The following is a 13,562-nucleotide window of genomic DNA, read 5'->3' on the forward strand; positions in this document are numbered from 1 at the left end:
TTCACCCAGTAGTCATGTCCTGAAACCAGGACACTTGGAGAAGTCTGCCTTAGAATCTGTCTAGCAGGTAGATGCCTACCTCTGGGACTGCATCAGGACATACTTTCACATTCCACGTGGCAGACTCGTCGCCTTATATGTGACATTTCTGGGCAGAAGCTTTGGTATCTGGATACTCTAGTTCTTCTGAGATAAGAATACCAGTCACTATGTGAGGCTGAGATGCTTGAAGGGACATTAGGTTCCTGTCTCTTTTTGCCTTTGTTTCTAATTCCAGAGTCTCAAGCAACAAAGCACATGCCTAACATTTAACCATGACTGGTCTCACTAGCTTAAATAGGACTACTCATGTACTTATAAGTTAGACATATGTTAAACTGCTTGATTGAACTGGGGCCCAGATTTTTATTTTTATGGAAAACTCACATGTGCAAACAGTAATAACATAATTAATCTCTTTTCATGAAGTGTTGGTTTTAATAATTTTATGCAGGGCTTATTGAGCATGCTACTTTTTATCTTCAAGGCCTTTTACAAACATTAGCTCAGAGATTTAAATTGGGTGAACGGTTGTGGGAATTGTGCAGTCTTATATCTGACTTTGCAATTCTGTACCTCCATGTTCTTGGCAGGAGTCTCCTGCCATGCAGCTGGGTTGGCTGAACCAAGAACTTTGTCTCCATTTAGCACCTTTGGCAAATTATCTCCCAGGTGGAACTGAAGGCTGTAAGCGGTTTCAAAACTTCCTCCAGTCTAGATTTTCAAACGAATGACTTCATGCACCACTGAGTGAAGCAGAGGTGGTGATACAGGGTGCATTGGGCATGCTTGGCTCTTATCCCTTCCTCCTCTTCACTGCAAGCTACTCGGAAACAGGAAAAGACCAGAAATGCACAGGGGACAAAATTTCATTTGAGATATGGGCACAGTTCTTACTGGATTCAGAAATGCTTGAGGAACCTGCTCAGATCATGTCTCTGCCTGTATATTAGCACAACCTTTTATGCTTGTGTGTAAGATCTCAGCATCTGAAGATGATGGACTGCTTCTGAACATGCTTCTGAGGTGCAAGAATGATTTGGGGGTACAGTGAATCACAATGACCGATTCAGCTCCTAATCTCACCTTGCGTAGTGTTTAATCATCTGAGAAGCCTGGCTGGCAGAGCCAGCAGTTTTGCTGAGAGAGACGAGGGGTTGGTTTGTTTGTTTGTTTTTCAGAAAGAAAATTTTTTATTTTACTCACTGTTTCCAGCAAAAGAGCACCTCCTATTGTTTCAATTTTCTTCTCAAAAGCAGACGCTCAAGCTATTTACTTCTGTCCTTTTCAGAGTAAAATTCACATTAGCTCATGTTGCAGAAGAGGAATTAGTCTTTTCCCATTTTTATGTGTATGAATGGGCTTGGAGATAAGTTGCATTTTAAAGAATGTGAGCCTTTTCTCTGTGGGTTACTCTATAAAAATATTTGTGTGGATTGCTGTCTGGGACACTGGCCTACTTACTCAGTAGTGTATTTATTGGAAGCTCCTGGGGAAGATACAGGACTCAGCTGAAATAAGGGAAAATCAGTTTTCTGCTAGTGGACTTCATAGCCCAAAGTGATGACCCTGTGTAGCACTGATTTTTCTCTTTACTTTTGGTGGAGATAACTAAGATGCTTAATTGCTTAATTAGTGCAGTGGTCTAAAAAATAAACCTCAAATGCATTAAATCACTCAAAATATTATGAGAGAAGGGAACAATTATAATGCTGTGGTTACAAACAGGATGATCCTGTAAAAAGATGATCTCTAGGTTACAGGAGATCTTGGTTTTAATGTTGTGCACTGCTGTGCTATGCTTAAGCAACATACGTGGGAACTGTGGAAAGATCCTCTTCACATAACTAATAAGCCACTAGAAATCCCTTAAAGGATCAAACTCTTTAAATAAAAGTATTGCCTCATTAGGAATATCAGAAAATAGAATCTGAACAGAGATGAAAATAGACCTTGTGACTTAACAGTTGAAATGCAAATCTAATTAGCGTGGTATTTTAAAGTATTAACAGGGAGCCATAAAAAATGGATTTGGAAGCAACTTGTAAAGAAAATACTAGATAGTGACAAAATCCCAATTTATTAAAACTCTGTGATGTGGAAACAATGAAAAGTGCATTAATTACTTTACCAGTACTTATTTTGCATCATTGCCCAAAGTAATTGGTTTATTGACCTCTTCGTAATCCTAAATAGTTATAAAAAAAAATGGTTTCAATTTAATTTCTGCAAAGGAATGTAGGTCTTTTTATTCTGTTATATATGACTTTGAATCTAAATAATGCACTGCTTCAAGCATGTCTGACTTTAGGTGGAAGGTAGGATTCCTTTACGTTCGGTGTGCTACAGCTGTGTATTCTGGCATTAATTTTCAATTGCTAGTTCTAATTTTCAAGTGCTGGTGGGTTCATTTATTATTTTTTTTCTTAAGAAATATCAATTTGATTACTGTAGGCAAATGGTCAAAGAATGCCAATGTGCCCAAACAGAAAGACAGATGATATTATGCAGTCTGCAATGTTTCTGTAAGCAAGTGGGAAAAATTTGGTTAACTGAAATTTTCAGCTATAAGAAAACCACCCCAAACATATCAAAGTAGTAATTTTGTAGTTCTCTAAATGTTAGTTTTGTTTTGTTGTGTTTTTTTTTTTTTTTCTGGAATACCTTGCACTTAGAATTTGACATTTTATTCAGACTGTTTCAGAGATTAGAATCAGGCCTTCTATTAAGGGAGTCTGTTCATGTGCTCTAAAATCTATCTGAAATGTTTTCCTTTGATTCAAGAAGCTCTCAGTTATCTTTCTCTGTCTGTTTACCTACTGTTCAGTTTCTGTGTCTGGACATTGGGCTCCCACCCCATGCCCAGATTGGACAGCATCATTGCATAGAATATCCTGAACTGGAAGGATCCCAAAAGGATCGTCATGTACAAAACCAGTTTCCTCCTGTCTCTCCTTCCTGGTCACTCAATAGCTGTTCTTTTGTACCTGAGCTGGTGCTCCTGGCCTAATACATCGGCCAACTTTTTCTGCCTTATGGTATCCATATAAAGCACTGCTACAGCTTTATGATGAGAAATATGAAAGATTCTCACTCCTGCCAAGGTTCGTATGTTTTACTGGTTGGAAGGTTCACCTAAATTTAATACGTAATCCCTAAGCATAACAAAAGTCTTATTAAAAGAGTTGGAAAGACTGCAGGCTTTGCTAGATTTGGAGATTCTTGTCACGTACTGTCTTATCTAATTTATCAGAAGATATTTAGTGTATTAGGTCTCTTGAGTTGTATCTGCTGAGCAAGGATCCTGTTTGTGTTACTTATATATACTTATATACTTAGATATATTCAAGAAATAGTTTGATGTCAGTCTTTAGTACGTGAAGTGCATAATCTCGTGATGAGAGAGAATTAAGCCTGCCTACGTACTTCAAAAATTACACAACAATAAATATATATATTTTTTTGCATTGTTAGGTGAGGTGAATAGGAGATGGTCCCTATTTATATTTGCCTGGAGAGTGGTCACTTAGTTGCATAAGTATTTTAAATGTTGGATGGAAACTGAGGTCAATCTTTGTTATCTCTTCTGTGTGTAACGTTTCATCCAAAAATAGCTTTATTTGGATATGTAATTCTCACTTTCAATGATAGCAGCTGTTAATCTGCATATGCCTTGTCTTTCTGGCTCCTATCGGACAGATGTTTAGTAAAGAAAAAATGAATTTTGTTTTCTATTCAAACCAAGCACTTAGGTAAACTATTTAGGTATGATCTCCATGTATGTTTTCTTAAAGCGCTGAGAGGACTTTAGAAATGAATGCTTCTCTTAATGTAAGTAAATGGTTGTCATGTTAAAGACTAGCTAAGCACTAAATCTTCCTATTAGTATTTCTCCAGAAATATTCACACATTGCATTTCATTATCTTCAAGAGGCAAGCTATTCTTGATCAGTATTAAAAACAAAAAGGGCTTTGAGGTTTTTGTTTTGTGATAAAGTGTTAGGTGCAGGATATCCACCCTCCATGTAAAGGATGCAGTGAGTTGAAGTTTTTTAATCATGCTTTTTTGACATCTCAGCATCAGAGTATGACTGATGTTCCTTTGGTCTGATCTGTCCCTTTCCCAGATCCCTGGTGAAAGTGCTGCATGTTACTGCATAAATGCATGTAGGTTGCTCCAAAAGCAATGTCTCCTATTTATTTCCATGTAAACCACAGCAGATACAAAACATAAAGTATCACTTCTTGTCAGAATAAATTCTCAGCTACAAAAAACTATTAATCAACATAGTCACCACCATTAGCTACACATTTTCATTAGTGAGAAAGAGCCTGCATGCTGCACTCATAAAAATCTGCCCCAACAGAAGTGACCCACTGCTGCTGTCCCCAATACTGAAGCGGACCACCCACACCTCACTGCGCTCACATTCACTGACTGGTCTCCATAAACATTCAGCAGGTGTCAATGAATGTCAGCTGGCATCATTTTTTCCTCATGGAGGAATTCAATTCCACACCTTTGCTCCACTCACACTTTCGTATCAGATACCATTTTGTCAGACTGCCCCTCTGCTGCCATCTGTCACATGGCAACAAAATGCACTGGAATGTTGGGAAGAAGCTTTGATCTCTACTGCCATACCACGAACATCTGCTTCTGGCATAGTGGGCCAGCATAATATGATAGGAGGCATCACTTTCGGAGCAGTCCTCATTCATTTATTTATTTATTCGTTCATTTACGTTCGGTTTTGCTGGTTGTTGGAGGTAGCGTTTTCTTTGCAGAACTTTTTAGAGCATAGTAAAGCTTTCATTCATGAATGGGGAACCTGATGTTTACTTTTTTGGCAGAATTCTCCAATTACTCACCAGGAAATCTAAAGTAAAAGCAGACATGTACAGATATTGAAGTACCTACCTATATGCAGTGTGATTGGGTGCCTGGGGAAATTGGTCATATGGATTTATGTAGTTGGCTTTAATTTAGAGCAGGTTGCAAGGAAGTAGAAGTCACTCCCATGCAATGCCAATAAGTGATGTATGTGATGTTAATCTGGATTGTATGGTGACAGGTGCTAGCACACACACACACACATTTTATAGAGAAGATGCAAATACACACTTAGAAACTGGCCTACATTTCCCTTAAAACGTGTTCCTGAAAAACAATAAGAAGACAAGGAAATAATGAATTAAATAAACAACAGGATTCCTGTTCTCATTTTATGCAGAAGAAGTTGGGCTTGTGTTTTTTTTTTTAGTGCTGTGAATCAGCACCTGTTTCAAGGACTTCACCTGCAAAGATTGGAAGAATATCTATTCGACTTCAAAGGAGATACACCTTACTATAAATAAGTGGATCCAATTCCTAGCCCTGAGGACGTTAAAATTCTTGACTTGAACTTTGCATGTCTCATTATCTAAGCTAGCCCCAGAACTTCAAAGTGTTTGCAATTTAGACGCATGTTCTACTGTTAATTTTTGGATATGGAATGACCTGATGCACAAGTTTGGGCTTATCAGCACCAATCAGAGGGTAATCTGGTCACCTTATGTTGTACGAGCATTCAAACAGCAAAACATATTTGAACAAATAAGGTGAAGAAACAAAGGTTTCCCAATCCTGCTGGCCTATTCTCCCTGCCCAACGTGGTTAGTGCTCCTGCTGGGGCTCCAAGAGCACTTCAGGGTATTTCAGACCAAGTGTTATGTCACCATCTTGTGCTGAACTGTTAATTCCGTAACCTCGTTTCAAGAGATTTGAAGACTCAACAAAGGGAAGTATTTTCTCGCCATTAATGAGTTTAGAGATAGTTAAGCTTGTTAAGAAGACTTTCAGATGATTTTGGAAATAGTAAAACTTTAAAACAAGGTCTCCAAAGCTGCTCTAGATTCTGTCCAACAAACTGTCTCATTCCTTTCAAAATTTATTTTTTTTTTTTGTCTCTTCTTCATTTTGGTCAAGCAGACCCATATAAGTCATCTCAGAGCAGCCGTTATTTATAGCTAATAATCTCCTTTAGCTGCCAAACCGAAACTGGATCTCCTTCACTCTTGAGCTGAAAGCGCTTTTCTTTCTACAATGTGCTGGAAATGAGCCAATTTACCAGTTCCATTAACTTAATGAGGTCTGACAGCCTGCAGCAAATTTTCTCATAATCTCTCCTGGATTTAAATTTGGTGCTGCACAAACAACAGAGTATGACCAAGTAGTTGCTTTTTAACTCTATGTATTCTAAACAAAATTTCTCAGTCATCCTAACTACCAGGATGACTGGAGTCTTTCTTTTTTTGCTGGTTTTTTTTTTTTTTCATAATGAGATGATTATTATGTTTACTGATTAACATCCTTTTTAATCATATCAATCATCTGAATGCCAGATTTGTGTTGACCTGCTAAACATCAGCATTAAAGCTTCAAGTGACTTAAGTGCAAGTGATTCCAAGAGTAGTGCTGCTGGTGGTGGGAGAGGGACGGTATTTATTTTTATAATACACCTGAATGGTTATATGAGCTGTGAGGTTATGTCATGATTTTCACAGACTAATAAATAATCACTTGTATAAGGTCAACAGTAGTTTTAACGCGAGGTTAATCCTTAGCTTCTGTTTCTTAATACTTCCAATGATTACTGTTCTCTAAAGGCTGAAGTATGTTACCAAATTCACAAGAAATGAAATTGCTTGCCACATTAAGCAGGACAAAAGTAAAATCTTGCGTTCTCTTACTTGAATCCCCCCTTTCTGTCAGTGACAGCAATGTACTGAAGGCAACAGACAGCAAAGCAGAAAAGCATGTATCTTTTAAAATGTCATGTTGCCATAATTCTGATAAACCACCTTAAATTTAACAGCATGGCACTGTAGTTGAAAATTGCTAGTACTGTACTGCACTTTGAAAATGAGCTCAGAACAAAGGTTTAACCAGAATATAAAGTTGCCTGAGCTGTTTAGCATCACTGTGTTAAAGCTTCCTTTGTGAGGTTTTTGCTTATGCCAGCACTTCCTGAGAAGCTGTACATTTTATCTTTGGACTCTGCACGATCCCTCTAATTTGGGTAGAAGGTGGATCTAAGGAATCTAATGTTTGAGAGTAGGTGACAAAGCACCTCAAATAGAAATGCGCCATCTCATACTGCCTCTTCATTTCAGAGCCTTCTTGCATGGGTTTGGTATATTTTGCATTTTATCTCTGTATTTGTAAGTGTTAGTTTCACTATATAATTATTCTTGGCTAAATACTTGTACATACGTAATTAATAATAAGGAAGTGGGTGTGATGATTTCAAATACATTCAAATGGGGTGAGTTTCAGAGGGTTTGTGCTGTGGAGGATGATTTCTGACCAAAACACAGTGGTCAGTCCACAGTCTTCCAATTACTACAAGTTCTGCAAACCTTAATGTGTTAGTTTATTTTCTAATACTCGCAATTTTCCTTAAAACAATCTTTCAATTAGCTGTTTACAAGAAGGCAAAAAACCTCTTCTCTGCAAAAACTTGTCCTATCTGAGCTACAGACACTGTTATTGCTCACTGCAGTCAGTCGAAGTATTCATATATTCATGGCAAAATGTAATTATAACTGCAAGATTAGGATCTTTTAAGATAGATAAAGAGAAAGGCTTTCATTTCTGACTCCTGGAGATACTCATTCAGATGCATCAAGCTTTTGTGTGTGCAACTCAATGGGAAATCTGAATGACATATGTGTGCAACAAAGCAGACCAAAGGAGCAGAGTTAAAAATTCAAATTACATATATGAGCTGTGTTTTAATGGAGAGTAGTGAAGCCCCCAGTATGCAACCCCTAGGTTAAACCCTACTTTTTATAAGCCAGTACTAAATGCATAGCAAAGAAATAGTTTAGGACCTGCTTTTTGATGTTCGTCTTGGGATCAGATCTCATGCCTTTTTATGGCAAATCTTACCCTGCTTATTTCTGTTGGTATTTTTAATTGGTTTAAGACCCAGCTCCTGAAGACAAGTGATTTCTAATTTCACATGAAGAAGTAATTGAAGGAAAAGATTGAATTTAACCAATACTTTAAATGGTGAAAAATGTGTTTTTTCTGGTTTGTTTTTTGTTGAGGAGGAAAGAGGTGCCACCATTCTGAACCCTTCGTGTGTCTGGTTCCCATATGCAAACAGTATTATAATTCACTAAAGTGTGTAATCTTTTGTTCTTCAGTTCTTAACCAGTGTTCCAAAAAACAAAAAAAAAAGAAGAAAGGAAGGTGTTCAGATAAGTTTTTGGTACTCAGGTTTTGGTTTTGCCACAGGCTTCCTGTGTAACCTTGGACAAATTATTTAATACACCACGTTTTGACTGTGTTCTGGAAAAAATGTTGATTTAAAGCAAGGAGGTGTTCATTTTTGTTTACTCAAATGAGAGAACTCAATTGAAAAACCTATCAAATAAGTCAGGCACAACAACATCTAATGAGCATTCAGTTTTTGAAGAGTTTGTAATAGGATGAAATTACCTTCAGCAGCAAACCTGAATATTTCTAAGAAATTGCACTTTGACTTATTAGAGCCAACCTTTGCAGATGTTCAGGCAACCATCCAGATTTCAAAAAGTAACAGAAGAAATTCCAACTTACTGATATCAATAGCAAAACTTGTATTGACTGCAATAGGCCAAGATTTTACCCTACCATAGATCTTTCCTAACATTTATGAAAGAACAGCTCTCTTTCAAGGCATGAAGATGAGAATTTTAGAGCATATCCTATTGTATAACCTTCCTTCATTTTGTGTTCTCTACAAGATCTGGTGTGAAAGCAAAGTTTAACACTTCCCTTTAGAATGTGTGAGGAAAAAATACGTAAATGCTTTTCTTGGCATCCTTTTTCACTGAAAGTTGACAATTGATTCGATGCATCCATGTTGGTTGCCTTTCCTGAGCTTCCAAGAACTGCTCAGTCTTCTCTAAGTGCATAAGTTTAATAAAGTAATAATAATAATAAAAAAACATAAATCTCTGTCATTTTAAATTGTTTAAAGTCATGAGAAAATGCTATTGTTGAAATCAGAAAAACATTACATATTTTCAGGTCAAAACTTCTCATGTTCAGTCTTCATTGTCCATTACCTCCTTAAGTGAGGCTACAAAAAATGTTACAAAACCCAAAACCTGTATGTTATTATATAATCCATGTGTTTTAATGTATGGCTGTCATCCTTATTGAGCAACATATATGAGTAACAATACAAGGGTGCAAAATTTTTGTTTTAGTGGATTCATACCATTAGTTTTAGTAATTTCTCTGAATTACCTCTGGAAAAGTCAGCTGCTTTCCACTGACTGAATGGAACACCTGAACTTCTGTCTTCTGGGCCTTTGGGTTAAAGTCTGCTTGTATTTTTATGAGGCATTTATACATTGCTCCTGTGTATAAAATCACTGCAAAAAAACAACAAAGTTTAGAGAGCCAGACCTTATTTGCAGCGTACAGCCTTCCCTCCATTTTGTATTCTGTTTCTTCTTCACTTCAGAATGTCTGCTTTAATATTCACATAGCAGAAAAATGTGAACTAAACATATTGTTCAGCAGTAGCATACTAGCAATAATAAAAACGGATACATATATGTATATATATATATGTATATGCAGACTCAAGGAAGAAAATGAAGTTAATTTGCAGTTAGAACTAAGAAGATTGTGCTTTTGATGAATCATTTTGCACAATATGAAGTATATCACACTGATCCAAATCTCTTGAGTTTTAAGTTGGGTTATGGAAGTCTTATGGAAGAAAAGTTTGTGTTGATTGTTTTTATTTATTTTTATTTTTTTAATTATATTTCCTCTGCTTCTAATTGAGGATGGAAATTCTGTGGTTATGTTCTTTGTTGTGGCATTTCATCTGGTGAATTAGGTGTTGATTTGACAACAGAAAGATGGTGTGAAGAAAAAATATTTAAACATTTCTAAATAAGAAAAGTCTTATTTGTTTCTGATTTGGTCTGAGATTAAGTGCAATTGTTCTGTTTGAATTAAAGACTAGAATTTTAAAGGTATAAAGCAACTCTGAAACATATTCATCAGTCAGTCGGATTTGCCTCAGTGTTTTGTATTTAGTAATCTCTCTGCACCTTTACAAATTTCTACAGTTTAAAAATTGCAATGAACAGCCAGGGGTTGAAATTCTCAGTTCAGTTCCCTCCTGCAGGTGAGACACTTGAAACTCATTGTAAGTTGCGTATGTATGCCTTACACTGACAGGCTGAGAGAATTTGGGCTCTTCAGCCTGAAGAATGGAAGGCTCCATGAGGACCATGGAGCTGCCTTCCAGTACCTGAGGGGGTCTACAGGAAAGCTGGGGAAGGGACTTTTTATAAGGGCAGGTAGCAACAGGATGAGGGGAAGTGGCTTTAAACTGGAAGATGGTAGATTTACACTAGATATTAATAAGAAATTATTTACTTTGAGGGTGGTGAGACACTGGAATAAGTTGCACACAGAGGCTGAAGATCCTCCCTCCCAGGAGTTGTTCAGGATCAGGCTAGATGGGGCTGTGAGCAACTTGGTCTTGATAGAGGTGCCTCTGTGTACAGCAGGGGGTTGGAACTAGATGATATTAGGGGTCTTTTTCAACCCAAACCATTCTATGATTCTATGATTTAGCACCTCAACTCTGTCCATCTGCTGATAATGCCAAGAAAAATGCATTGTTGATTTTGTTCTTTGAATATTGAGTTCCTCAGTTGTATCAACTGAAAAAGTTTTTATAGAATAAATAGAGCCCTCCTATTACTGTCCAAGAACAAAAGATTCAGCCACACAAAGCATAACTGAACTCATGCTCAAGCTTTGTTGAGGGAAGTTTCTTTGCAGAAATGTGTGCTGTTCAGTGGTGAGGTTATGAAGTGGACAAGTAGTTTTCACAAAGTACTTGACTGTAAATCGTTTTTTAAATATATCATGTATTTACACAAGGAGATAGGAATATTAAGCTTTTTTTTTTTTTCATTGCAGCAAAAATTAAATTATGCTGGCTTGTTAACCATTTCAGAGGTGAGAGGGAAAGAAGCTGAAGAGGAAAAAATAAAAATAAAAAACTCCCTTTCTGTATCTAACTTACTAGAGAATAATTTCTCAGCCAAAAAAAAAAACAACATGTTGTTGAACTGAGCTTGTGCTTTGAAGCCACAAAGAGAAATAGAGCTCACATACCAGAGTAGTTACTCCCAGCCAGTTTCTGTCTCCGGCATATCAGCTCATAAAATTTCCCCTGTCTTTTTACAGTACTGTAACACAGCATATTCTGTGACTATTATATCAAACACTCACGTGTTTCAGGTCAAATTTTCCACACAAAAAATAAGAATCCACTTATATATGTATACCTAGAATTCTCCCCAATATATAATCTATATATTCTGTCCTAAAAGTCATGCATATGCACATTTTTCAAGTTTCTTTATATGCAAAGCAAGTATGCAGGTGCAGGCATACATTTTCCCCTTGATTTTAATAAGGCTACTCATGTGTATCATGTCATACATCAGCCTTGGGGAGGTAGGGGCTGCAAAGTGGCTTTGTACATTTAGACAGGAACTTTTGCACAGATGTGCATTAAAGAAGGGTTTTCTGGCTAGCACGGTTGTGCATATAATTCAGTGAATGTTACACAATACCTACTTTAAGTGGCTTTCAAGCTACAAAGTGCTGCTTCTTCATATTTGTGTAGTTTGTACATCAGGCTTAGTATGGAATAGGTTAGATTGTGATGACTATTTAGGTACTTTATGAAATTTTTCACAAATGTATATCACAACCTATTTAGTTTGGCTGATAAGCATCTATAAAAATCCCTTTGAGGACATCTGTAGGTGCCTGAATACAAACATGATCTCGAGTTCACAAGAGACAAAAATGAGATCTGGATCTGAGCATCTGCAGGACTAAAAGGGAGCAAGGAAGGTTGTATCTGAAATTCGACTCTGGCTTTAAAATTTGTAGCAATAGTAAGTGAAACGGTTGAGGATATATATAATCCTAGCTTTTCCACAAAGTATAAGTTTCCTAAAGGTTAAGTCTGCTGTTTGAAATGATTTCAAAAAATGACATAAAATTGCTATGAGTTTTATGGTCATTGAAATTTGCTGACGTGATTTGACGTATCATATTGGTCATAAGAGAGAATTTTTCTTATGACATTAGTTCTTGTTTAGTCTCTCTTTCTTCTCCAAGTCTTTCTTTACAAATACAATTACATAGCAGAGTTTTATCAAGTTATTTTAAAAGGACTCTCCCTGATGTTTGTGGCAGAAAACTTCAATCGCTGACAGATGCTTAGGGTGCTCTCACAGCATGCCTGGTAGTTAAGGTTGAATTCATTTTTGTGCTGCATTTTTGTAGTGTGCTTAGGTAACTTCCTAGTTGAAAATGGTTCAAGTACCCACGTAGAGACATTTTTCATTTGAACTGCAGTTCTTCCATTTAAGTACAGCCACAACTTCCACCCTAGCTTTTCATCAGGAGACGTGGACTCAAGTGCCACTTCACTAAGCTGCAGCCAGTGAACAGATTTTGGATTACCATGGGCAAATACTGTGTGTGCATGTGAGTGATGTTGTAGTAGGCTTAAAATTATCCTTCCTGTTCTCCTTTCACCTGTCCTAGTTTGGTTGGTTTAGGATTTCCTCTGGTGTAGAGGAAAAAGACATTACTCTGGTGTAGAGATTTAATGCTACACACCATCATACTTTATTTCTACCCTGGCTCATTTCTGTGTTTAACCATACCATTATATTGTATTTGTGAGTGAATTTCTGAAAGAAATGGAACTCCAACCCTGGCAAGATATAGACAGATGCCTCTTGGCAGTGTCAATATGCCAGCTCAGAAAAGGGCTGTATCTTTGGATTCCAGTTGGAGGAGGCCATGCTCCATTTTTTTTTTTTTCCAAGCCAGTGAGCCACCAAAGAGGCTTAAAACGATAGGTAAATGGCTGGGGATCTTAAAAGACAATAAATAAACCATCTTTGGAGTATCTTAATGCTCTTACATATTTCTGAAGAAAAACTATTGCTAGTGTGTTAGTATTACTCTCCTATTGCCTGATTAAGTAGTTTATAAACTTACACTGAGACAACGGGCTGCTAGGTACTCCTTTCCCAGTGAAATATAGCCTGACATTCAAAACCAGGGGTCTGTGTTTGCCAGGTCTTGCTCTATAAGAGAGATCCTAATCTCAACAAGATAAACTGCATAAATAAAAGTTGATGAAAGAACGGTCCAAATGGTGGATTATGCTTTCAGTGTTTTACAGTGCTTTGCTTTAGGACAATTCCTTGCTTGTGCCTTTGGGGAAGTCAGTCAAAGAACTGCAGTTTTAGGTGTTCTCAGAATTTTATTAATCATGTTTTTTACCCAGTTAATTTCTGTTCAGTTCTTGCATGTTCATTTTGGGGTTGGAAAAAAATATGGGGAAAGGGTTAAGAACACGCTTGCTCTTCATCTGTTTTAAATCCATAAATGTGAGCCCCTGTGCTGTTTCAAGGTTTCA

The 13,562-nt window shown here is 37.0% G+C and overlaps 2 protein-coding genes across 4 annotated transcripts in view; both read left to right on the forward strand.

Annotated features, from left to right (window-relative positions):
* The window catches only part of TSSC4 (tumor suppressing subtransferable candidate 4), a 265,206-nt gene that overhangs the window by 250,805 nt on the left and 839 nt on the right, over window positions 1–13,562 (forward strand). The gene's annotated exons all lie outside the window — the stretch shown is intronic.
* The window catches only part of KCNQ1 (potassium voltage-gated channel subfamily Q member 1), a 320,180-nt gene that overhangs the window by 187,755 nt on the left and 118,863 nt on the right, over window positions 1–13,562 (forward strand). The gene's annotated exons all lie outside the window — the stretch shown is intronic.

This window comes from Cyrtonyx montezumae, unplaced genomic scaffold (genome assembly GCF_038088225.1).
Source record: "Cyrtonyx montezumae isolate F1298 unplaced genomic scaffold, pur_monq_1.0 scaffold_10, whole genome shotgun sequence".
In the NCBI taxonomy this organism is placed as follows: Eukaryota; Metazoa; Chordata; class Aves; order Galliformes; family Odontophoridae; genus Cyrtonyx; species Cyrtonyx montezumae.